Below are 27,881 nucleotides of genomic sequence, written 5' to 3'. Positions count from 1 at the left end.
ACATATACTGTTAACATGTATTATTTTTGTTAAATTCTAAAACACAGTGACAATATGCCTATACCACAAACTGAATGATTTACATCATTTCCTTTTATCAGTAAAACAAAGTTAAAATCATTTAAAGTAAAAAAAAAAAATGGAAAAAAATCTCAGACACTTCGAATTGAAGCTTAAGGTTCTGATTAAAAATTATATTTTTCTAAAGCTCCACTCCCAATATATTCAAAGGCTTCCTCACACCGGAAGTCAAAATTTTTTCATCAGATTTTGATAAAATAAACCATCTTGAGATGTGAAACTTAAAAACCAGATTTTTATTTTAAAATTTGTTCACCATAAACCTGCCTGTAACAATAACTAAATTATTTCTACAATGTGAAAACCATCTTCTCCAAAAGAAACCGTCACTTCATTTTCTCTTGTTATATTTTTAGGTCTTACTGAGGAGTGACTGTTAAAGGAGAACTATGTAGGACACATTAAGGTGTACAACATGATGTTTTGATATATGTATACACCTTGAAATGTGAAATGAGTACCGCAATCAAGCCAACATAAACACCCATCAATCACCTCACATTATTACTTTTTTTTTTTTTGTGGGGAGAAAATTTGACATCTATTTTGGCAATTTCAAGAGTATATGGTACAGTATTACAACAGTCACCATGCTATACATTAGGTCCTTGGAACTATTCACATTATATCTAACACTTGGTCCCTTTTGCTCAGTATCTCCCCATCCCCCTCTTCTTAGATCTATGGTCTGAAAATACTTGCTCATATTCTGCAGGTCCCTTTTTCATTTTGTTATTTCGTTTGCTACAGAGAAATTGTTTAGTCTGATATAGTGCCACTAGTTTATTTTTGCTTTTGTTGTGCCTGTGCTAGTGGTGTCAAGTCCAAGAAACTGTTCTAAAGCCAATGCTAAGGAGATTTTCCCTTGTTTCCTTCTAGGATTTTTAAATATTCAGGCCTCACATTTAAATGTTTAATCCATTTTTGTTTGATTTCTGTGTATAGTGTAACATCAGGGTTCAATTTCATCCTTTTGCATGTGGATATTCATTTTTACCAAAACCACTGTACATTCTTGGCCCTTTTCAAACACAAGTTGACTGTATTTGTGTGGTTTTATTTCTGGGCTCTCTATCCTGTTCCATTGATCCATGTGTCTCTTTTTTATGCCAGGACCATATTGTTTTGATAACTACAGTTTTGCAATACAGTTTGAAGACAGGAAGTATGATGCCTCCAGCTTTGTTCTTCATGTTCAAGATTGCTTTAGCTATTTGGGGTCTTCTGTGGTCCCACAATGATTTCAGGATTGTTTTTTCTATGGAAATTGCTACTGGAATTATTAGAGAATGTGTTGGATCTATAGGCCACTTTGGTCAGCATGGACATCTTAGGATTAATTCTTCTAATCCATTAACACAGCATAACTTTCCATTGATTTATGACTTCAGTTTTCTCCATCATAGTTTTACAGTTTGTACAAGTCTTTACCCTCCTTGGTTAAATTTGCTCCTAAGTATTTTACTCTTGTCTATGCTACCACAATGGAATTATTTTAATTTCTTTCTTAGAGAGTTGTTGTATGTAGAAACACAACTGATTTTTGCATGTTGATTTTGTATCCTGCAACTTTCCTTAATTTATTAGTTTTAACAGTTTCTTGGTAAAGCCTTTACAGTTCTCCATTTGTAAGATCATGCCATCTACAAAATGTCTGGGTTTTTTAAAGATTTTTTATTTATTTATTTGACAGAAGAAAGAGCAGCAGGCAAAGGCAGAGGAAGAAGCAGGCACCCCATAGAGCAGGGAGCCCTATCTGGGGCTCGATCCCAGGACCCAGAGACAATGACCTGAGCTGAAGGCAGACAATGAACTGACTGAGCCAACCAGGTGCCCTGGAAAATGTTTTTATATATTCATAAAATGGGAAAATCATCTCTCCCAAAATAAATTCACTTAAATGAATTAAAAACAGTATTCTAGTAGGAACACTTCACAACATTTTTTTCAAATGCAAACATGTATTTATTTTATTAACTATTTCAAGGTATGAGTGTAGTCGTTATTTGTTTAGAGCCAACAACTTGTAATATTACACAAAGGAGTAGTCACAAGAAATTCTATTATCTAATTTTTTAATGTAAAGATAGAGAAACTGACAGAGAAATGTTTTCTTCCTTTCTTCTTTTTTCTTTTTTGTTGTTGTAGCCAACTTCTCACTAATTAAATGCCATCTGTGCTAAAATAACAGGTAAAATAATCAAACTTTAGGCACAGTACTTTGAGAGACATTATTTGTTGCCTATTCCATATACATACATAACTTTTTTTTCCTGACTTTGATTAGGACAGTTTGTGCCCAGTCTAACATGACATGCTTGCTCTTGGCTCTCTTGTGACCAGGAGAACCATGTGACACAACTTCGGGCAATGAGATTTAAGAGGAACTATGTTAATAGTTATAAAAGTCAAAGGTTTCATAATAAAGGTGAGCAGGAACAACAGGACAGCCCTTAACCTTTCCCATTTTCTCTTGGCTGGAACAAGAATGTAAAGCTTAGAAATACTGTAGCCATCTTGTAAACATGATCAACATGCTGACCTGCTAAGAACTGGGACCCAAATAACAGGAAGAACATAAAGCCCTCACGGCATCACTGTGCAGCCGAATCCACAGCAACTCCCTATTTATTGAATTTTTGTTATATATAAAAAAAATGAAGTTCATTTTTTTTAAGATTTATTTATTTGAGAGAGAGGGCATATGCAGCAAAGAGAGGGTGCAGAGGGAGAGAATCTTCAAGCAGACTCCCCGCTGAGCATGGAGTCCAGTGTAGGGCTTGATCTCACAACCTATGAGATCATGACCTGAGCCAAAACAAGGGTCAGATGCCTAACCAACTGAGCCCCCCAGGTGCCCGTGAAGTTTAATTTTTAAAAACACTGTAATGGAGTTTTTTATTCTGTACAGCCAAACACAATTCTAAATGATATGGCAATCAGCACCTCATAAAGTCTATTTTGGACAAGTTCAGATGTGCAATACTACTTTTTAAACATATGACCTTCTGAGAAAAGATAAAATTAAAGGCAACAAAACACAATTTGGAATTATGGGTAGCATATTACTTAGAAAAAATGATTTTGACAGAGAAAATACAATAGCATGCGCCACTGAGAAACCAAAGGGTTGTTTAAAGTCAAAGTATAAAGTAAATATATCTAAGGGACATAAAATAACAAACAAAACTAGGTGTATACCTAATAACTTGCAGTCTCAGATTCAAAGAATCAGTCCTTCAAGCAGAAGTATGGCAAATAGCTTTTAATTCTTAACTTCTCTTTCCAGACACGCATAAACATGGGTAGTAGATATTATGACCCACCGTGTTATATGTGAAGAAGCACTGCTGTGTAGTTCTACGTGACCAGTTTACAAGAGGTTTTAAACCCCAAGCAAACAAGTAGAGGCTGAAAGAGACAGGGGTAGAGTATATCCTAGTGCTGTTCTTGTGATGACGGCAGACACACACATGCCCATACACACAACAGAACTATTCAACGTTCTGGAAGTGCTGCCCTTTATGGCGACTCAGACTGGAGGTGGCCACAGACACCCTAGAATGCAGAGCTCTATTTTCAGTGGGGTTTTTTTCCCTGTCAGATGGGCTCTGTGCATGCTTCTGATCATCACAGGCCACTGGTATAATACGATCTAATGTCCGCTGCTCTTTTCCATTGCTCCCTTGCTTCTGTTGAGGTCAAACTCTCTATGTTGATCTTTTATGAACTATTCCACAAGCAAGCTCTGTATTTCCCTGAATTCATATCTTTGCTCATGCCATTCCAAAACAGAATGCCTCTTTATCCCCATCTATTTATTGACATCCTACCAACTCTTTAAGACCCAGTTAAAAAGCAAGCTTTCCAAGAAGTCCTCCCCTGGTGTTCCAGCTGGAGCTAAACTCTCATTCCTCTGCACTTTCACAGACTTCTGCCTATACTCTATAATTACACCTAACACTTTCCACATTAGACCAGAGTTCTTTGGTTACATGGCCTCTTCTTTTTTAAATTATAAACTGCTAGAGGATAAGAATCTTGTAACTGGCAAGGCATTTGAACTCAGAGCAAAGACTGCAGTCTGCTAACCTCATTAAGTAACCAATACCACTTTGGTCCTCACTTTTCCTAGGCCCACAAACTTCACTGCCGTCGGTCCAAACATTCCTGCCATCCTTGTCATCCTGAGCCTCTCTGCAAAAATGCCAGACCTTCCTCTTTATGTGTTTCCTCCATCCATTTTCCCTGCTCATGTCTTCTTTCAGCTACTAACTGGCCCTAACCTTACACCGGAATTTTTATTTCAGAGTGACTCAAATGCCTCACATCCTCAATGGAATTTTCCCTCCACCTCTCTGCCTCAGCTGACCCCTCTTCCCGGGAACCCACTCCCCTGCAGCGTTTTCTAAAGGAGACCCTTCTTCAGCACCTAACAAAACCCAAAGGCGAAACCAGCACTTCCCCAGCTCCACTCTCATGTTTCCACACCAGTATTACTCTTCCATCTTCACATGTAAAAGACTTCTTCCTCTTCTGGCATTTGTGTCTATAGCTTCCCTATTACTGTACCTTTTAATTACTGCTACCTACCTTATAATTACTGCTCACTCACTAAAGACTTTTTCAGTTGTCTGACCTTCTCTTCTCCAAAGCAGCTCTCTGCTCCAAAGCCATCAGGACAATTTTAACGTCGACAAGGGTAAACCAGCAACAACCTACTGCAAAATTCCTCAGTTCCTACACCCCTCACCCACGTTCCCACTTCAGCAATGTGCTTCTGTGGTCATACCCAGATTTCCTCATTCTGGGAACTACTCAGTGTCTACAATCTTAAACACAAGGAAACCAAACTCTGTCTACCGACAGATGGTATCCTTTCCAAATATCTCACTTTCTTAACCTTTCGTTCATCTAATCTTCAACACACTGGAGACAAATCATCTCAGCCCCTCCACTGGTCATTATCCTTCATGCTTCTCTGCTCTCCTTTTCCCACTCACCTCTCTCCCTATCTGGCCTGAAATGTATAGTAATATCTTATAATCTCTTCAGCAAACCTTCAGCATCCTTATATCCTATCCATTGGCCATCACTGCTTTGCTAATCCCTAAATTTGGATCAATATAACTGTCTTCTCTGTGTTACAGTTTAGCTATTATGGAAGAAATCTTCAAACTGGGGCCCCTTAAGACTCACAGTTAGAAATATGAGTTAGGCCCAAGGCAGTGCTCAGCAACGCATCACATCCAATCAATCCAAAGTCCTATAGTGTCCACCTCCCCATCACCTCAAATGCATCCATTTTCCATCCTAATTTTTACTGCTTTAATTCAACACCTCTTACCTGGACTATAGCAAATCACCCGTCTCCTTTCTTCTACTCACCCAATATATCACCACAAACTAATGCCAAAGTGGTCCTTCAAAAACAGAGATCTTATCATATCATTTCCCCAACTTAAATTTTCAGTGATTCCTCAATCCCTCCCAAATTGAGTCCAAACTCCTTAGCATAATGCCTGAAGTCTTCCATGATCTGGACCTTGTTCTATGTAACTAGCTGTAGCTTTAACTCATTTGAAGCCACTGGGAATGGCTTACAGGGGGCCTATATCTTCTAGCCATTTCACGCCTCTGTTCCTTTGCTACCCCTGTTGATATTTTTTTTGAAATTGTTGAATATTTTATTCATTTACTTGACAGACAGAGATCACAAGTAGACAGAGAGGCAGGCAGAGAGAGAGGAAGGGAAGCAGGCTCCATGTTGAGCAGAGAGCCCGATGCGGGGCTCGATCCCAGGACCCTGAGATCATGACCTGAGCTGAAGGCAGAGGCCTTAACCCACTGAGCCACCCAGGCGCCCCTACCCCTGCTGATTTTGCCTGCAATGTTCTTCACAGACTTCCATGCCCTCTTTGTCCCTATTCATCTTGTAGGCATGACTCTTTCTTCCTTTACTGTACACTAGATGTATTCTTATCAAAATACCTGTACACTTTATTGCCTTTAATCATCTGCAAGCTCTTCCTCTCAGATATTTTTGTTATTGTATACTATTCCAAGATTCTTTCTTTACCACAGAACATTTCCCCTCCTTGTTCTCAATAAAACACAGAAAGTGTCAAGAAAAAAATACCTGGCACATGTGTCAGTTATTATTTATGACAAATGAGTATTACTGCATATGTATTATTCTCCAAGTCAGATTAGCTGCATAAATACAATTATAATGGCAAAGCTACTGTGTCACCTCTTATTAACACTATTTCTGCTCTGACATAGTTACAAGTAAGAATATAAATTCCCCAGTGACTGTAACCAAAGAGTTACTAAGCGGGAAAAAATAGCAAGAACTACAATTAGAGACCTGGTATTTACAAAATAGGAAGTAATTATATCTCTTGGGCAGAATTAGATTAAAAGTATTAGGAAAAATGACTATCATCATCACTATAGAAGCATGCATGTTGGCGCTATAAATGCCATTTTTTTAAAGTAGGTTCCATAGCCAGTATGGAGCACAATGTAGGACTTGAACTCATGATGCTGAGATCAAGAACTGAGCTGAGATCAAGAATCAAGGACACTTAACCACCTGAGCCCCCAGGTGTCTGTCCCCCTGTGAATACCAATTAAAAATGAAGTCTGTCCAACTACCATATGATCTCCCTAATATGAGGAAGTAGAGATGTAACATGGGGGGTTAGGGGGGTAGGAGAAAAATAAATGAAACAAGATGGGATTGGGAGGGAGACAAACCATAAGTGACTCTTAATCTCACAAAACAAACTAAGGGTTGCTGGGGGGAGGGGGGTTGGGAGAGGGGGGTGGGGTTATGGACATTGGGGAGGGTATGTGCTATGGTGAGTGCTGTGAAGTGTGTAAACCTGGCGATTCACAGACCTGTACCCCTGGGATAAAAATACATTATATATTTATTTTAAAAAAATGAAAAAAAAATGAAGTCTGTCATTGCTATGGACTAAATTGTGCCCCCACCCAAAATTCTTTTTTTAACATTTTATTTATTTATTTGAAAGAGACAGAGATAGGGAGAGAGAGCACAAGTGGGGAGAGAGGGAAAAGCGGGCTCCCTGCTGAGCGGGAGCCTGACATGGGTTGGATCCCAGAACCCTGATCTCATGACCTGAGCCAAAGGCAGAAGCTTAACTGACTAAGCCATCCAGGTGCCCTCTAACCCAAATTCTTATATTGAAGTTCTAACCCCCAATGTGACTGTAACTGGAGACAAGGCCTTTATGTGGTAATTAAGATTTAATGAGGTCATAATGGTGGAGTCCTAACCCATTAAGATTAGTGGCCCTATAGGAAGAAGAGAAAGAGAGAAAGCCCACCTCTCCCTTTCCCCCAATTCCTTCCCTCCCCAATCCTCCCCCACCCCCAACAATGAATGTACCTAGGAAAGAAGAAAGGCCATGCGAGGACATAGCAAGAAGACAAAAAGAGTCAAAGAAAGCCCTCATTAGGAACGGAATTGTCTGGCAACTTGATCTTGGACTTCCCAGCCGCCAGAACTACAAGAAATAAATTACAGTTTGTTAAGTCATCCAGGGGTATGGAGGAGCATTACATAATAAAAAGAACTGTTCCTAACTCTATCAGGTGTGATTATGAGATTATGTGAAAAAAAATGTTTTTACTTTTAAAGATGTGCATTGAAGTATGAAGGAATGAAAAGACATGATTTGCTTCAAAACAGTTCAGAAAAAAAAAAATGAGAAAAAGAGATGAGGCAAATATGACAAATTCTTGCTATTTAGTGTGGGTGATGGGTCATCAGAGAATTATTGTACAACTCTCTCTTCTCTGTATACTTGAAAATTTCTTTAAAAACATAATAGGTTTAGAACCCTAAAAAAAAAAAAAGAAAGAAAAAATACTAGTAATTTTAAGATCTCAGTATTTATTTGAGATCAACTACCAAACTTTGACAAGCAGCAGTCTTAAAAACAGTGGGGGCGAGGGGGTTGCAGGGCAGTGGTGGATGATGGAAATATCACTAGACGAAAAATACAATTGGCCTAGATTATAGTTCTGACATCACATAAGAAATGTGCGACACTGGGCCTTTCTCCCAATTTCTTAAAAACTGCTTTTCCCAATGTCTTAAAAACAGCTTTAAGTGCTCTAGAACGAGAATGTTGAGTAATTTGCCCAAAGTCACACAGCTAGTAAGTGAAAAGCTAGCACAGTCCAGATCCAGAGTAGGTAAATAAGAAGAAGAAGAAGAAAAACAGTTCTCTGAGAAAACTGTGAATAAATGAATTCATTTGGACTGTTTTTGTTTTCCCAGAACTGTTTACCTCAACTGAATAGATACTCCAATGAACTAATTTCCAATTTCCAAGAAGAAACAATTTGTATCTTCTTCCTCCCTTCTTTTCTTTCACATTGAATATAATTTTTATTTCCTATTTTCATGTATCATTCTAGCAATAAAGCTTGGCTGCAAAAGCCAGAACAAGCTCATACCTATATTTATCTCAGAGATGTTAGTCTCATCTGTCCCTACTATATTTTCAACCTATAACCATAATTTTCCTCAAGCATGACTCCAACAATTCCTTAGCACTTGCATTTATTATGACGAAGGTGCTTAGACAGGCACCCAACTGCCTCCAAATCAAATTAAATCTCATCATTACAGCTTTCGGAGTCTCAGAGCTCTCCACCATACCTAGTTCTAGCGCATGCTTACATTCACTAAAGCTATACAAACTTGTTCGTTACCACTGATCAGGAGAATCAGATTCTTCCCACTTTCTACTTCGAACATCTTTTAATTTACTCTCCAAATGTCTTTTCTGACCAACTGTGGGGTTGTTTTTTGTTTTTTTGTTAAGATTTCATTTCTTGGGGGGAGGAGTCAAGATGGCGGAGAAGGTAGCAGGCTGAGACTACATCAGGTAGCAGGACATCAACTAGATAGCTTATCTAAACATTGCAAACACCTACAAATCCAACGGGAGATCGAAGAGAAGAAGAACAGCAATTCTAGAAATAGAAAATCAACCACTTTCTGAAAGGTAGGACTGGTGGAGAAGTGAATCCAAAACGACGGGAAGATAGACCACGGGGGTAGGGGCCGGCTCCTGGCAAGCGGCGGAGCAATGGAACGCAAAATTAGGACTTTTAAAAGTCTGTTCCACTGAGGGACATTGCTCCAGAGGCTAAACCGGGGTGAAGCCCACGCGGTGTCAGCGTGGCCCCAGGTCCCACAGGGTCACAGAAGGACCGGGGCTGTCAGAGCGTCGCAGAGCTTGCAGGTATTAGAACGGGGAGGCCAGCTACAGAGACAGAGCCGAGGAGTGAGCTTTCAGCTCGGGGTTACCTTGAAAGGGTTGCAGGCTGGGTGAGCTTGGAGCGCGGCCAGAGGCCGGGGATACAGGAGTGATTGGGCGCTGTTCTCTGGGGGAGCACTGAGGAGTGGGGCTCCAGGCTCTCGGCTCCTCTGGGCCAGAGACTGGGAGGGTGCCATTTTCATTCCTGTCCTCCGGAACTCTACAGAAAGCGTTCAGGGAACAAAAGCTCCCGAAAGGGAACCGGAGCAGATTACTTAGCCCAGCCCTGGTAAGGGCGGTGCAATTCTGCCTCAGGCAAAGACACTTGAGAATTACTACAACAGGCCCCTCTCCCAGAAGATCAACAAGAAATCCAGCCAGGACCAAGTTCACCTACCAAGGAGAGCAGGTTCAATACCAAGGACAGCAGTGGAATTCCAGAAGAAGAGATAGCAAAGCACGGAACTCATGGCTTTCTCCCCATGATTCTTTAGTCTGGCAGTATTTTGGTTTTTTTTTTTTTCAATTTTCTTCTTCTTCTACTAAATTTTTTTAAACTTTTACCCTTTTCTTTTTTAACGTTTTTAACTAGTTTATCTAATATATATATTTTTTTCTTTTTTATATTTTTCCTTTATTTGCTTTCTTTTTTTAATTTTTTCTTTTTTTTTTTTCTGAACCTCTTTCTATCCCCTTTATCCCCCTCCCCCACAAATTGGGGTCTCTTCTGATTTGGTTAAAGCGCATTTTCCTGGGGTCTTTGCCCCCTTTTAGTATTTTACTTGCTCCTTCATATACTCTTATCTGGACAAAATGACAAGGGGGAAAAATTCACCACAAAAAAAAAGAACAACAGGCAGTACCGAGGGCTAGGGACCTAATCAATACAGACATTGGTAATATGTCAGATCCAGAGTTCAGAATGATGATTCTCAAGGTTTAGTCAGGCTCGAAAAAGGCATGGAAGATATTAGAGAAACCCTCTCTGGAGATATAAAAGCCATTCTGGAGAAATAAAAGAACTAAAATCTAACCAAGTTGAAATCAAAAAAGCTATTAATGAGGTGCAATTAAAAATGGAGGCTCTCACTGCTAGGATAAATGAGGCAGAAGAAAGAATTGGTGATCTAGAAGACCAAATGACAGAGAATAAAGAAGCCAAGCAAAAGAGGGACAAACAGCTACTGGACCACGAGGGGAGAATTCGAGAGATAAGTGACGCCATAAGACAAAACAACATTAGAATAATCGGGATTCCAGAAAAAGAAGAAAGAGAGAAGGGAGCAGAAGGTCTATTGGAGAGAATTATTGGAGAGAATTTCCCTAATATGGCAAAGGGAACAAGCATCAAAATCCAGGAGGTGCAGCTTTGCTCAGTGGCAGTATCGTAGCCAATGAGGTTTATCCGAGGCACGATTATTGCTAATTGAAAATCCAGGAGGTGCAGGGAATCCCCCGCAAAATCAACAAGAATAGGTCCACACCCCGACACCTAAGAGTAAAATTTACAAGTCTTAGTGACAAAGAGAAAATCCTGAAAGCAGCCTGGGAAAAGAAGTCTAACATACAATGGTAAAAATATTAGATTGGCAGCAGACTTATCCACAGAGACCTGGCAGGCCAGAAAGAGCTGGCATGATATATTCAGAGCACTAAATGAGAAAAACATGCAGCCAAGAATACTATATCCAGCTAGGCTATCACTGAAAAATAGAAGGAGAGATAAAAAGCTTTCAGGACAAACAAAAACTGAAAGAAATTACAAACAACAAACCAGCTCTACAGGAAATATTGAAAGGGGTCCTCTAAGCAAAGAGAGAGCCTAAAAGTAGTAGATCAGAAAGGAACAGAGACAATATACAGTAACGGGCAATACAATGGCACTAAATTCATATCTCTCAATAGTTACCCTGAATGTTAATGGGCTAAATGGCCCAATCAAAAGACACAGGGTATCAGAATGGATAAAAAAAACAAAACCTATCTATATGTTGCCTAAGAAACTCATTTTAGAACAGAAGACACCTCCAGATTTAAAGTGAGGGGGTGGCAAACAATTTACCATGCTAATGGGCATCAGAAGAAAGCTGCGGTGGCAATCCTTATATCAGATCAATTAGATTTTAAGCCAAAGACTATAATAAGAGATGAGGAGGACACTATATCATACTCAAAGGGTCTGTCCAACAAGAAGATCTAACAATTTTAAATATCTATGCCCCTAAATATCCTAGCTGGGAGCAGCCAACTATATAAACCAATTAATAACAAAATCAAAGAAACACATCAATAATAATACAATAATAGTATTATTGTATTGTATTGTATTGTATTGAAATGGACAGATCATCCAAGCAAAAGATCAACAAGGAAATAAAGGCCTTAAATGACACACTGGACCAGATGGACATCACAGATATATTCAGAACATTTCATGCCAAAGCAACAGAATACACATTCTTCTCTAGTGCACATGGAACATTCTCCAGAATAGATCACATCCTAGGTCACAAATCAGGTCTCAACCGGTATCAAAAGATTGGGATCATTCCCTGCATATTTTCAGACCACAATGCTCTGAAGCTAGAACTCAATCACAAGAGGAAATTTGGAAAGAATCCAAATACATGGAGACTAAACAGCATCCTTCTAAAGAATGAATGGGTCAACCAGGAAATTAAAGAAGAATTGAAAAAATTCATGGAAACAAATGATAAGGAAAACACAACGGTTCAAAAATCTGTGGGACACGGCAAAGGCAGTCCTGAGAGGAAAATATATAGCGGTACAAGCCTTTCTCAAGAAACAAGAAAGGTCTCAAGTACACAACCTAACCCTAAACCTAAAGGAGCTGGAGAAAGAACAAGAAAGAAACCCTAAACCCAGCAGGAGAAGAGAAATCATAAAGATCAGAGCAGAAATCAATGAAATAGAAACCAAAAAAACAATAGAACAAATCAACAAAACCAGGAGCTTGTTCTTTGAAAGAATTAATAAGATTGATAAACCCCTGGCCAGACTTGTCAAAAAGAAAAGAGAAAGGACCCAAATAAATAAAATCATGAATGAAAGAAGAGAGATCACAAGTAACACCAAAGAAATACAGACAATTATAAGAACATACTATGAGCAACTCTATGCCAACAAATTCGACAATCTGGAAGAAATGGATGCATTCCTAGAGACATATAAACTACCACAACTGAACCAGGAAGAAATAGAAAACCTGAACAGACCCATAACCAGTAAAGAGATTGAAACAGTCATCAAAAATCTCCAAAAAAACAAAAGCCCTGGGCCAGATGGCTTCCCAGGGAAATTCTACCAAACATTTAAAGAAGAACTAATTCTTATTCTCCTGAAATTGTTCCAAAAAATAGAAATGGAAGGAAAACTTCCAAACTCATTTCTTGCGGCCAGCATCACCTTGATCCCAAAACCAGACAAGAATCCCATCAAAAGAGAACTACAGACCAATATCCTTGATGAACACAGATGCAAATATTCTCACCAAAATACTAGCCAATAGGATTCAACAGTACATTAAAAGGATTATTCACCACGACTAAATGGGATTTATTCCAGGGCTGCAAGGTTGATTCAATATCCGCAAATGCATCAATGTGATACAACACATTAATAAAAGAAAGAAAAAGAACCATATGATACTCTCCATAGATGCTGAAAAAGCATTTGACAAAGTACAGCATCCCTTCCTGATCAAAACTCTTCGAAGTGTAGGGATAGAGGGCACATACCTCAATATTATCAAAGCCATCTATGAAAAACCCACCACAAATATCATTCTCAATGGAGAAAAACTGAAAGCTTTTCCACTAAGGTCAGGAACACGGCAGGGATGTCCATTATCACCACTGCTATTCAACATAGTACTAGAAGTCCTAGCCTCAGCAATCAGACAATAGAAGGAAATTAAAGGCATCCAAATCGGCAAAGAAGAAGTCAAACTATCACTCTTCGCAGATGATATGATACTATATGTGGAAAACCCAAAAGAGTCCACTCCAAAACTGCTAGAACTTGTACAGGAATTCAGTAAAGTGTCAGGATATAAAATCAATGCACAGAAATCAGTTGCTTTTCTGTACACCAACAACAAGACAGAAGAAAGAGAAATTAAGGAATCAATCCCATTTACAATTGCACCCAAAACTATAAGATACCTAGGAATAAACCTAACCAAAGAGGCTAAGAATCTATATGCAGAAAACTATAAAGTACTCATGAAAGAAATTGAGGAAGACACACAGAAATGGAAAAATGTCCCATGCTCCTGGATTGGAAGAATAAATATTGTGAAAATGTCTATGCTACCTAAAGCAATCTACACATTTAATGCAATCCCTATCAAAATACCATCCATTTTTTTCAAAGAAATGGAACAAATAATCCTAAAATTTATATGGAACCAGAAAAGACCTCGAATAGCCAAAGGAATATTGAAAAAGAAAGCCAAAGTTGGTGGCATCACAATTCCGGACTTCAAGCTCTATTACAAAGCTGTCGTCATCAAGACAGCATGGTACTGGCACAAAAACAGACACATAGATCAATGGAACAGAATAGAGAGCCCAGAAATCGACCCTCAACTCTATGGTCAACTCATCTTCGACAAAGCAGGAAAGAATGTCCAGTGGAAAAAAGACAGCCTCTTCAATAAATGGTGCTGGGAAAATTGGACAGCCACATACAGAAAAATGAAATTGGACCACTTCCTTACACCACACACGAAAATAGACTCCAAATGGATGAAGGACCTCAATGTGAGAAAGGAATCCATCAAAATCCTTGAGGAGAATGCAGGCAGCAACCTCTTCGACCCCAGTCGCAGCAACATCTTCTTAGGAACACCGCCAAAGGCAAGGGAAGCAAAGGCAAAAATGAACTATTGGGATTTCATCAAGATCAAAAGCTTTTGCACAGCAAAGGAAACAGTTAACAAAACCAAAAGACAACTGACAGAATGGGAGAAGATATTTGCAAATGACATATCAGATAAAGGGCTAGTGTCCAAAATTTATAAGGAACTTAGCAAACTCCACACCCAAAGAACAAATAACCCAATCAAGAAATGGGCAGAGGACATGTACAGACATTTCTGCAAAGAAGACATTCAGATGGCTAACGGACACATGAAAAAGTACTCCACATCACTCGACATCAGGGAAATACAAATCAAAACCACAATGAGATATCACCTCACACCAGTCAGAATGGCTAAAATTAACAATACAGGAAAGGACAGATGCTGGCAAGGATGTGGAGAAAGGGAAACCCTCCTACACTGTTGGTGGGAATGCAAGCTGGTGCAACCACTCTGGAAAACAGCATGGAGGTTCCTCAAAATGTTGAAAATAGAACTACCCTATGACCCAGCAATTGCACTACTGGGTATTTACCCTAAAGATACAAACGTAGTGATCCGAAGGGGCACGTGCACCCAAATGTTTATAGCAGCAATGTCTACAATGGCCAAACTATGGAAAGAACCTAGATGTCCATCAACAGATGAATGGATAAAGAAGATGTGGTATATATACACAATGGAATACTATGCAGCCATCAAAAGAAATGAAATCTTGCCATTTGCGACGACGTGGATAGAACTAGAGGGTATCATGCTTAGTGAAATAAGTCAATTGAAGAAAAAAAACTATCATATGATCTACCTGATATGAGGATGTGGAGATGCAACATGAGGGATTAGGGGGTTAGGAGAAGAATAAATGAAACAAGATGGGATTGGGAGGGAGACAAACCATAAGTGACTCTTAATCTCACAAAACAAACTGAGGGTTGCTGGGGAGGGGAGGGTTTGGGAGAGGGGAGTGGGGTTATGGACACTGGGGAGGGTACGTGCTATGGTGAGTGCTGTGAAGTGTGTAAACCTGACAATTCACAAACCTGTACCCCTGGGGATAAAAATACATCATATGTGTATAAAAAATTTTTTTAAAGTATTTTTATAAAAAGACTTTATTTATTTGACAAACAGAGATCACAAGTAGGCAGAGGCAGGCAGAGAGAGGAGGAAGCAGGCTCCCTGCTGAGCAGAGAGTCCACTGAGAGGCTCAGTCTCAGGGTCCCAGGACCCTGAGATCATGACCTGAGCCAAAGGCAGAGGCTTAACCCACTGATCCACCCAGTCACCCCCCCAACAGTGGTTTTTAACTACCTAAATCTTCTGTTCAAAGTTCATTTTCCGCAAGAAACTTCCTAAGTTATTCTTACAGGATCTAGGCATTCCAACATCTTTGCATGTGGATTCAGTTATAGTTATGTATATCGGATATACTACGTTTATATTGATTCATTATATAGTACACATACTCCTTTTAAAGAGAGTTAACAATGATCAAACCCTATGTACAAAACTGGGCTATAGAATAGCCTCTGCCCTTGAGATTTCAGCCCTGTAAGAGACATTGTACCACATCAGCACATCAATAATACCATGAAGGTACAAACAAGTACTAGGAGAAAAAGCTCAAAGGCAATGGAAATAATTTCAGGATTAGAGGAAATCAAGAAATACATTAAAATGAAGCATTAGAAATTGCTACTTCTACGGGTAAAATGGTCAAGTTTCAACTATTCTATAGGTCTCAGTGTGATAAAATGAAGAAGACAGGAAAAAATCTAGTTGGGTCTTCAAAGATTGTGAGGCACAGATCAGGGCATTGCATATATAAGCATATGCATACATGAAATGAAATTTTAAAAAACAGCTTGGGAAAGTACAGGGCACATTTTGTGGACAATGAGTAGTTTATTCAAACTAAGTGGATAAAAGGGCAAAGCTTAAAAAGCCTTGCTAGGAAAAGGCAAGCAGTTCACAGTAAGATACCACTCCATGCCGTCTAAGGTGGCTGCAGTCAAAAAGATAGGCAATAACAGACGTCAGAAAAGATATGGAGAAATGGGACCCTCCTACACTGCTGGTGGGGCTATAAAATGATAAGAGCCACTTTGGAGAACAGACTGGCATTTCTTTAAAATGTGAAACAGAATTTCCAAATGACCCAGCAATTCCACTCCTAAATATATTCCCAAGAGTAATAAAAACATATGTCTATACAAAACAACACATGAATACACACGAATGTACGTGAATGTTCACAGCAGCATTATTGATAATGGCCAGAGAGTCCCGCCCAATCAATGTCATTCCCCTGCTTGAAATTCTCCAATGACGTTCCACTTCCTCTTACCTCAAATAGCTTTCAAATCATTACAGGATCTGCTCCCATGTCCTTCTTCAGCTTCCTTTTGTGCATCAATCTTTCCCTTGCTTTTTCTCAGCTCAATCCCACTGGTTCTCTGAGCTCCTTAAATATGCTGGCTCTGCTGCTCGGAGCATGGTCATGCCAAACTCCTTCCTGACTTAAGTTTTCAACTGAAACATCACCTCTTCTGGGAAATCTGATCAGATGCCTCAGATCAGATCCCTCAGTAGTTGTTAGCTCATAGCTCTTTGTGTTTTTAGTTCTTTCTAACCTAGGAAGTCCTATTCTTACATTTCCTCACAAATGCTTGATTAACATCTATGTCCCCTAAGACCACACACTTCAAGAAAGAAGGAACCATCTCAATTTTGTTCACCATTCTGTTCCCAGGAATACAGATCAGGCACTCATGAAATATTTCTTGAATTAACTGATGAGTGAAAGAATGAATGAGAATGATCACAATATTGGATTATTCTAATCAAAATCATCAGAGGCCATGACTAGAATATCCAAGACAAAATTAAAAAGAGACCTGGTAAAGGGAGGGAGGAGGCAGAACAAGGACAGAAGAAGATAATTGGTCTCATTTGGCTTCAGGAGTTACTGTGTATATATTATTTTATACATCATAGTGTCGCATTTCCACTTAAACATTTCTTAATACACTTGGGCAAATATTTCTCTAAAGAGATTATCTCTTAAGTGAATGACAAATAATCCTAAACTGCTGGGAATTGGTTTTGGGCTATGTGTTATTTCCATTGGGATGGTTAAAAAAAAAAATACTTGGGGACTGACAAACCAGGATTTTAGATGTAACGAGCTAACAGCAGTATCCTTGGCCAAATGAGTTATTCCCCATTACAATTAATTTTAGGGGTGGTCCAATACCTTTTTTGGTGGTCCAATACCTCTTTGAAAATCTCAGAGCTATTCTCTGATTTGTTTACAATGTCAGGGACTTTAAGGTTAAGAATCCTGGCCTAGATGATCCCCCCCACCTTTTATTTTAAAGAATTTATACACATGCACATGAGCAGGGGGAGGAGCAGAGGGAGAGAGAGAGAGCAAGAGAGAGAAGCAGACTCCCTGCTGAGCAGGGAGCCCAACACAGGACTCAGTCCCAGGACCCTCAGATGACCTGAGCCCAAGGCAGATGCTTAACCGACTAAGCCATCAAGGCACCCCTTTTAATTCAATGTAGTCTAGGGCTTCCGAAATGAGTACTACCTTTCATTATATCCATACAGTACCTAAACAAATACTGAAAAATTAAATTGTCCACAAATTGTATGTGTTTGTATCTATCTCTATTTTCTAATTCTATAATCATAGCCTTAGTCTTAAATATGAAGACTCAGACTAAATAGAAATATTCTAATATTTTATTTCTTACAATAAGTCTTTAAGAGAATATTTGTGTATAATAAAATCAAAGGAAAACTAAACCGAATAGCTACACTTATTTCAGGAGCTCTGGGCTATCACTGTGTAAATTCAACACCCCTGCTTGTAGGTAAACATTAATGATATCCTATCAAGAAATATAAGCTACAATTTCTTTAAATATTTTTTTAAAGATTTTATTTATTTATTTGACAGAGAGAGATCACAAGTAGGCAGAGAGGCAGGCAGAGAAAGAGAGAGGAGGAAGCAGGCTCCCTGCCAAGCAGAGAGCCCGATGCGGGACTCGATCCCAGGACCCTGAGATCATGACCTGAGCCGAAGGCAGAGGCTTAAACCACTGAGCCACCCAGGCGCCCTCTTTAAATATTTTTATTGTTTTCATATTAAGTGATTTTACCAGAAACTAGATCTTTTAAAATGAGTTGGAAAGATATTCTAATTTAGCTATGTAATGATTCTTCTCCAAATTTATTACATTTAAAAGACATGTGCTTAATAATTAAGGAAAGAGACCCTCTAAATATATATATATGACCAGCTACGTAACTCTTCTCTTCTAAATAATTTCATCACATTGAACTGGAACAGAGGAACATAAACTCAACTGACTCGGGAACATCACCCTTGCCAGTGCCCAACACGGTCATGTTTACACGTCTTCTCACTCTATGGTGCGAACATTTACTCCAACCTTGCGACCTCAAGCCACTGCAACATGGTATTAGCTTCAGAGACCTGACTCATTCGGAGCAGTTCTCCGCAGAGGGGAAAAATGAAAACGTATGATTTGGAAGAATTCTGGCACTTGGGGGTTTCCGACAGCACACTCATTTTTCTTTCAAACACCACCAGTGGTTTTCCTTCACAAGTCTCTTTCCAAATCTACAGACCCTATTCCATTTCTTACAAGGTTTGCCACCTTCCACATCACAACAGCGTGTCTATTCTCACTGGCTCCATTCTCTCAATACCCACTCATTCCTTAATCCCTAGCCATCTGGCTTCTGCATCTAATGAATTCTGTAAAATGGCTCTTTCTGTGATTACTAACGACCCAACTGTAAGAAAAGATAACAATAAAATATTTTTAATGTTCTTTTCTCAGTTCTGATACTATAAATTCTCATCTTTCAGTAGCATATGGTTTTGGTTATCTCGTATCTCAGGTAAAGAGTAATCAGTACTCTTGAGCACCCACTATACTCCAAGTCCTACTGTTTTAGCAACTCCTAAAGATATAGAGATAAATAACGGGCTTTCTGCTTTGCTGACTTTTCACTCCTAGATATTTAATTCAAGTACACACACGAGGGCTTTCTGCCTTTGCTGACTTTTCACTCCTAGATATTCAATTCAAGTACACACACGCGCGCACACACACACACACCCCACAGTGCAAAATATGAAAAATGAATGAGAGAGATGCCTCAGTGGCTCAGTTGGTTAAGCGTCTGCCTTCAGCTCAGGTCATGATCCCGGTATCCTGGGATCAAGTCCTGAATCAGGCTCCTTGCTCAGTAGGGAAACTGCTTCTCCCTCTGCCTGCTGCTCCCCCTGCTTGTGCACTCACTCACTCTCTTTCTCTCTCTGTGTCAAATAAACAAATTATTTTTTAAAAAGAAAAAGAAAAATGAATGAAAGAGAAATAAAGCACTTAGAGGTTTGGAACTGAAAAGTTCATATACAGCTTTAATTTATGGGCTTGAGAAAGATTTTATGAAAGAAATGGTTGGTATCTGAGGTTAGTCAAAATACAGAAGAGGTTCAACACCTTCTCAACAATTTCACTAAGCAAAAAAACAGCATGAAGAAACAAACAAACAAACAAATAAGTGAGAAATTAGGGGATATTAAAGCTATTGCAACTTTGGTTGGAGTACAGGATATTTAGAACACACAGAGATAAGCCTGAAACAGTAGGTTTTGATTAGACTGTAGAAGGTCATAACAAATAAGTGGATATTTAGATATTTAGTTCTGAAAGCACTGAGAAGCTACTGAAAGTTTCTGTGCTTTAGAAAGATTATTTTAAGAACAGGTCAAAGAACCCATGATAAGGGCAGGAAAATCTATTAGGAGACCTCCCCAAGCAGAGGAACTAAGGGCCTAACCTAGCAGTAAAAATGAAACACACATGGATGCAAAGGACACCATGGAGACAGAATCAATAGAACTTGGCAAAGAACTCGACATGATGACATAGGGAGAGAAAAGGGTCAGAATATGATTCCAAGTCTTGCTGACTCAGAAACCAGTGTGCCAAAATAGCAACAAAGAAAAGGAGGTACTATGGGCAGCTGAGAGTTCCAGCTTGAAATCGTTAAGACTGACGTGGCCTCAAAACATCCACAGGGAAAATATGCAGCCCCTCATACACTAACAGGCCCAAAGATTTCAGTCAGATTTTATCTGGTCATGAATTTGTTCATTCATTTGTTCATTCATTCATTCATTCACTCACTCACTCGGGCAGGGCTGAGCTACTGCTTACTCAGGGTTGAGTGAGTGCACTGTGACAACACATGTGATTCAGCAGTCTTCCATGTGCTCCCAAACTGCAGCCTCATGGGAAAGGCAAACTCCTATTTACCTAGGAATTGATCGTGATGAATGCCGTAAGGGCAGTTAAAAATACTGTAGGAGAAAAAAGGAAGAAAAGATTCAATGGGACTTGAAAAGACAATGAAAAGATTCAATGGGAAAGGGTGAGGCCGACCGGAGAGATGTGTCGTTTCTGAGGGTCTGTTAGTAGGTTTTGACCGTAAAGCAGAAGAGGGAAAACATCCAAGACAGAGAACAGCATAAACAGAAGACTGGGGAAGCTAATGTGACTGGCTCTGTGGGTCACAGCAAGGGTGGAAGTTTCATGAAGAAACTGCAGACTCCATTCTAGACGTTAGATGGGAAGCCATCTAACATTTTGTAAGAACTGTTAGATATTCTGCTGGAGTTAGGGAGCACAGATTGGAGGGTAAAAATTCTACAGAAACTTAGTTAAGGTTATTGAATTAGGTCTTAATGAACAACTAAAATAGGCCACAAAATGATAAAAATCGGGCAGAAGAAAAAGTTTGAATAATGAGGTATGTGGAAACATCCCTAATGGATATGATGTGATTTGATGTGATGATGTTTAATCTGAAGTTCTCGGGGCACCTGGGTGGCTCAGTGGGTTAAAGCCTCTGCCTTCGGCTCAGGTCATGATCCCAGAGTCCTGGGATCGAGCCCCGCATCAGGCTCTCTGCTCAGCAGGGAGCCTGCTTCCTCCTCTCTCTCTCTCTCTCTGCCTGCCTCTCTGCCTACTTGTGATCTCTGTCTGTCAAATAAATAAATAAAATCTTTAAAAAAAAAATTAATCTGAAGTTCTCACAAAATACCCATGTGAATGTGTTTATCGAGTAAGTAGCAACACAGAACTTTTCCAGTTTTCACATTCCCTAGATAGGTTACAGCTACATTTATTTAGCTAAATCCATGAAACTGAATCATGTAGCCTAGGAACAGCATATACAGCAAAAAGAGACATGAGATTTAGTGAACAGAATTACATTCATTTTCACAGAATAGAGACTGGAGAAGTAGAAGTACAAAAAAAAATAGGGAAAAATTAAAAGACAAGTTTAGTGAGAGCCAAGAAGAGTATTTTAAAACCAATAGTTAATAGCATGCAACACTACAGAGCAGTAAAGGAAAGTAAGAGAAAAATCCAATGGATTTATTAACATATGTTAAATCAATTACTATGTCAACATGGTCTATATAATGTTTTAGCAACAATGACCCAGTATGAATGAAAAAAACTGAGATAATGAGGCACAAATTGTCTCAACTTCTTGACCATCTCTCAGTAAATTTATCTATATCCAAACCAACTCTTCCTTCCTTAGATGATGGATGGCATGTCTCTTCTCAGGTTCAGGCCAGTTCTTTCCTCCCCCGTTCTTTACTCTATCCCATCTGGTCTCCTTTGGAAAGCGAGTGTGCATGTGCGTGCTGTGTGTGTGTGTGTGTACATACATAGGCTTCACACAACACTGGACAGTTAGCAGGAACTCAATGGTGAGTGGCTGAATCTATGTTGGCATCATTAACAAAATACTGAGTTCTACTTTACTCTACTGATTCCACTCTGCCAATGTCATTACTGACCTCAGGAACTAAGGCGGGGCACCTTGCTCCTCTCAGTTCTCATTCTCCATAACCTGTCCACAGGATTTGATACTGTATCACTGCCTCCCTCTTGCAATGCTTTTCTCGCTAAAGTTCCTTTGTCACTAAAATTTACTGGTGTTCTCTATACTCAAATATTCTTCTCTAGGTTCTTTTCGTCCAGTCACCCTCTAAATATAGATTCTCTTGAAAGTTCTAACCTTGGCTCTGTTCTCCATACTCCATCTCTCAGAAATACAGACTCCCACAGCTTCACTTGTCACCTCTGTGCAGAAGATTTTCAAACATACCCTATCTTCTCAGTCCTGCAACCACAAATACTCGCTACTGGAACCATCTGGCCCCACCTTCTCTCCAGGCTTACTTCTCATTCTGATCCTGGTTGGTGACTGCCTGTACCTTACAATGACATTAAGCTGTGTAGTAAGCAACTAGAATTACATGAGATAATATTTTTCAAATGTTTCTTTCAAATACAAGTAGAGGCATCAGTTAACCAACTATTCTGATGGCCAGCCAATGAATTATAGGATATTATCACTTCCAAAGACCTCTGAGATCATTCTAGTAAAACTCCTCTCATTTACACAGATAAAGTGAAGCCCAGATAAGATAAAAAGATAAAGCCCAGAAAAGTGAAGGGAATGGTCTGAAATATCTTACCAAATTAGTGGCTAAGCCAGCTATAGAATCAGATCCCCTTTTGACCAAGTTACATTGATTCTTTTTTTTTTTTTAAGATTTTATTTATTTATTTGACAGAGAGAGATCACAAGTAGGCAGAGAGGCAGGCAGAGTGAGGGGGGGAAGCAGGCTCCCCACCGAGCAGAGAGCCCAACATGGGGCTCGATCTCGGGACCCTGAAATCCCAGGACCGGGAGCCGAAGGCAGAGGCCCAACCCACTGAGCCACCCAGGCACCCCAATCACATTACTTCTTATCTGGAGTATACAACCAAAAGAAGAAATCCCTCAGGGTACTTAATTCTCTAACTGGGGAGATAAAACACTGATCCCATCTTCCATTCACCCCCAATTCCTATACTTTGGATTTTCAAGGTCAAGTATCAGCAAAATTTCTTCTACTCTCTCTCCAATGGCCTCTTTCACTCTAACTAAAGCCTGGTCTTCCCAAGGTCACTGCACTCCCCATAGATTTTTCAAACGGAAAAATACAGCCTCACTTTCTGTCCTGTACCCGTCTCCCACCACCGTGTCTGCAAACTGGGCCTTGTTCCAATTTGCAGATTACTCTTCCTGTCTAGCAGGGCAGCCAAGCTACTCATATACGCATGACCTAAGAAGAATGCTTCTCCTCTATCAGGGAAGGTCATCCTCTTTAACCGAGAAAACAGCTTTGGGAGGGATGAACATGGAGTGGTGAGGAAGGAAGGCGACACCTGCCTGGGCAGCCTGATCGCCCTCGTATCCCATCCCAGTTTGTTCTTCACTCAGCAACCAGAGTGATCCTTTTTGAAACATCTGATATTGTCACTCCTTTGCAAAAAGCCTTCTACTACCTTGCCATCCCACTCAGAATAAAAGCCAAAGTTCTTAAAATGGCCTATAAGGCCTTTCACAATCTGCTCCCACACACTGATCTTAACTTCTACTATTCTTCCTTCTGCCCCCTTGCACTATAACAGACCCCTTGCTGGTCCTCAAACACACTAGGCAATTTCCTACTTGAAGACCTTTATTCCTTCGTTATCTCTAACTCTCTTCTCCCATATTTCCCGTTTTTTCCTTCACTTCCTTCAGCTTCTTTGCTCAAATGTTGCCTTCTTTAGTATGACCTTCCCTGGTCAATCTACTTAAAAGTGCAAACCACTCTAAACTCATTCTTTATTCCCTTCCTGCTTTACTTTTCCTACAGTGCTTATTACCATCTGACATACTTTGTGCTTTACTTATTTATTTTATATCTCCTCCATTTAGTTAATAGTTACTGATGCTTACCATATGCCAGGAAGAGTTCACCTTCTCATAAAGATTAAACACAATAATGCATGCAAAGAGTTTAGGACATTACCTAACAAAAAGAAACAACAAAACTATGTAAACTGCTTTTACCTAATGGAGACTAGAATAGGACTCCCCCTACTGCCATCAGAGAATGTTAGTTTATCAGAGTAAGGTCAAACACAGGATTGGAGTAAAACAAATCAGTCTCTAATAATTTGATCCTTTGTTTTTAAGATTTTCTTTATTTATTTAACAGAGAGAGAGAGGGAGAGATCAGAAGTAGGCTGGCAGAGAGAGGGGGGAAGCAGGCTCCCTGCTGAGCAGAGAGCCCGATGCCGGGCTTGATCCCAGGGCCCTGAAATCATGATTTGAGCAGAAGCCAGAGGCTTATCCCATTGAGCCACCCAGGTGCCCCTAATAATTTGATCCTTAAGGAATCAAGGAACTAAATTGCCCAAAATCAGTCTCTACCACAGAAAACTTAATACAACTCATTTAAAACAAAAGAAGCAGGGGGGCCTGGGTGACTCAATCTAAGTGTCTCACTCTTGATTTTGGCTCAGGTCATGATCTCAGGGCTGGGAGATAAAGCCCTGTGTCAGGCTCCACACTCAGTGTAGAGTCTGTTTGTCCCTTTCCCTCTCTTCTTCCCCCCATTCACATTTTTTTCTCAAATAAAGAAAGAAAGAAAATCTTTAAAAGAAAAAGACAAGCAAACAAAAATAACCTCTAGAGAAAGAAAGTTTATATTTCCCTTTTAGACTCCATTCCACTTATTAAATCATTGTTGGAAACATATTCAACTTCCATCATAAATGTCATGTACTATTTTATTTCATAACCAAAAAAGGATGTCTACAGTTAAGCATTTAGTAGTGGATTGTACTATCAAACTAAAAAAGTATCTTCACAATATGAAGCAAGGGACACTTTGGCAAATGCTAGCACACAGATAAGCTACTCTCCCACTCCAACCGGGACATGTGAGTTTAAAACTACAAGAGAAAGAAAAAAAAAACTGATCTCATAAATCATGGAAAGTCAATTAGCCTTTCAGAGCCTTGACTTCATATTACGAGTGGAAATAAAAATACTTGCTCTTCTTACCTCACTGGGTAGCTATAAAAAAACAACTGAAAATGCTATCTGTATTGTAAAATTCTTTTCTAGGTAAATCCCACTGCTAAAAAAAGGGGGACGCGGTGGGAATCCTGCAACTGATAATGTGCCAAAACGTGGAAAATGAAGTTATTGTTAAAATGTTTAAGAATTAAGTTTAAGGCAAAAAACAAGTACGTATAGGGCTGTCTAAGACACAAGACATCCTTTCAGGAACACTTTCCAGATTCATTCAGCACTTCATAGCTATTTCTTATTGGTTCTTTGCTAATGTTGTCAAGCAAATGTACGTTTTCTAGTTTGATGAAATGTACAAACTCAATAAACGCTTATTCACCAAGAAAACTTCCCAAATGAAAATCAGAACCCTTTAGAGATTAGAATTTATAACATATCAGCTGCATTAAAAATGGCATCAATAAAATAATAGGCCCAATCCATTTATACCAGAATAACTTATATGAAAAATTTATTTATAGGGAAAAAAAACATTAAATAAATATTTGAGATGATCAAGTCTATCATTACAAAGAATAAAAGAATGGGGGGAAATGCCATAAAATATGAAAAAAAAAATCATGTCATCTCATTTTTAACAAAAGCCAACTTAGCATTTGGGCACACAAATGAAAAGATGATACACAGATTCATAGGTGAGTGATCCAAATACATTTTTAAATGGCTCTTATTCTGTAACAGTTTCATAGAAAGATTTCAGTCAAGATTAGAAGCACTGCGGTGTTAGTATTCAAATAGAATCATATCCATTGCATAGTACCTGCTTTAGTCAGTAAATGCCTCATCCCCTGCCCCTACACACACAGATTTTTCCCAATGCATGCCAAACTGAAAAATACAATTATGTATCCAAACTAAGCCATCATTCTCCATTATCCATACTCCATTTAATTGGCTGACTACAAAAAGCCTCATTTCTTATAACCAAGTCCTCTTTTCATCATGAGAGTGGTCTTCCAAACGGAGCATGAAGTGTTAAAGACATGAGGGCTTTGTGAATGATGTTATTCGATGACATTCAAAAGAATTCAACTCAATGGTGACATTCAAGTCATAAGGAAGACTAAAGGGTTGAGTTGCACTACAAGACGGTCTCAAAGTTCAAATCTAAGATTCTATGATTCAGAGCAGAGACATAAAAATCTGGGATCACAAATGAGTTGAAGAGTTACAGTTCTAAATATTAGAAATATGAGCTAAACTGTGTTTTACCATTTTTTATAACCCTTCATCTCTTGATAGTTAAAATGCCCCAACTTTTCCCTCCCACACACCCACATGCATACAAATGAACTATTGTCCCACTTGTAAATGCGACTCAAAGACGTGTCCTTCCACATATTTCTTAGCCGTACTGCATAAACTCCTCCCCATGGAAAGACCCTCACCCAACTGCAGCAACATGAGATTTTGTTCTTCATTTTTAATTAGTGTGAGCACTTTTCTGCCCAAATCGCTAGTCCATGATATGATTAATAAATAAAATTAAGAGGTGCCTGGGTGGCGCAGTAGATTAAGCATCTGCCTTTGGCTCGGGTCATGATCCCAGGGTCCTCTCTCTCAGTGGGAGTCTGCTTCTCCCTCTCCCTCTGTTGCTCCCCCTACTTGTGCTCTCTCTCTTTCTGTCAAATAAATAAATAAAATATTTAAAAAAAATAAAATCGAATTAAGTTATAATCATGACTCCCTTCTATTCCTATCAGTCCTTCAATGGAGGTACAAAAAGAAAAAAATTGACAAGATTAAATCTATAAGCCATATATGAGAAAATTCACAGGCCCTGAATAAAAAATGTATTACTGAACCATCAAAAAAAAAAAAAAAAAATGAAATTTTGTCATTTGCAATGATGTTGATGGAACTAGAGGGTACTATACTAAGCAAAATAACTCAATCAGAGAAAGACAATTGTTATATGATTTCACTCATATGTGGAATTTAAGAAAACAGAAGCACAGAGAAAGGGCAGGAAAAAATAAAAGAAGACATACTGGGAGAGGGAGATAAACCATAAGATGCTCTTAACCATAGGAAACAAACTAAGGGTTGCTGGAGGGGAGGGGTTGGGGATGGGGAAACAGGATGATGGGCATTAAGGAGGGCATGTGATATAATGAGCACTGGGTCCTATATACAATTGATGAATCACTGAACTATACCTCTGAAACTAGTAATACACTATGTGTTAATTAACTTAATTTAAATTTTTTTAAAAGTTGCAGAAAAAAAAGATTCAGAATAATGGAGGGTTAAGTGTACTTTGAAACAAAAACAATCATAGTGTCTCTAAGGTAGGTAAAACATATTCCTGCCCTCAAGAACATGAATGCCTTTATTCAGGTAAGTGTGCCACATTTTAAAAAAATTATAATAAAACACATACTTTAGAAATTAATCAAGTTGTTATAGAAAGAATATTTTCTCAAAAGCAAAACTGATCAAAAGATAACTAGCACTGTGGAATATGCATGCTAATAATACCAGTTACTCTTTATAGTTATTCATAGATAGACTCCATTTCCCAAGAGGCTCAAAATACCTCCAAGAATAAAACTATAATTGTAGTC

The 27,881-nt window shown here is 39.1% G+C and overlaps 1 protein-coding gene and 1 pseudogene across 3 annotated transcripts in view; one reads left to right on the top strand and one right to left on the bottom strand.

Moving 5' to 3' along the window:
* MTMR2 (myotubularin related protein 2) overlaps positions 1-27,881 on the bottom strand; it is a 128,629-nt gene that overhangs the window by 83,194 nt on the left and 17,554 nt on the right. The window lies entirely within an intron of this gene.
* On the top strand, positions 10,752-10,913 carry LOC123950105 (annotated as a pseudogene).

Source organism: Meles meles, chromosome 8 (genome assembly GCF_922984935.1).
Source record: "Meles meles chromosome 8, mMelMel3.1 paternal haplotype, whole genome shotgun sequence".
Taxonomy (NCBI): Eukaryota; Metazoa; Chordata; class Mammalia; order Carnivora; family Mustelidae; genus Meles; species Meles meles.
The sequence above is the reverse complement of the archived record's forward strand: the minus strand, read 5'-3'. Positions and strand labels throughout refer to the sequence as shown.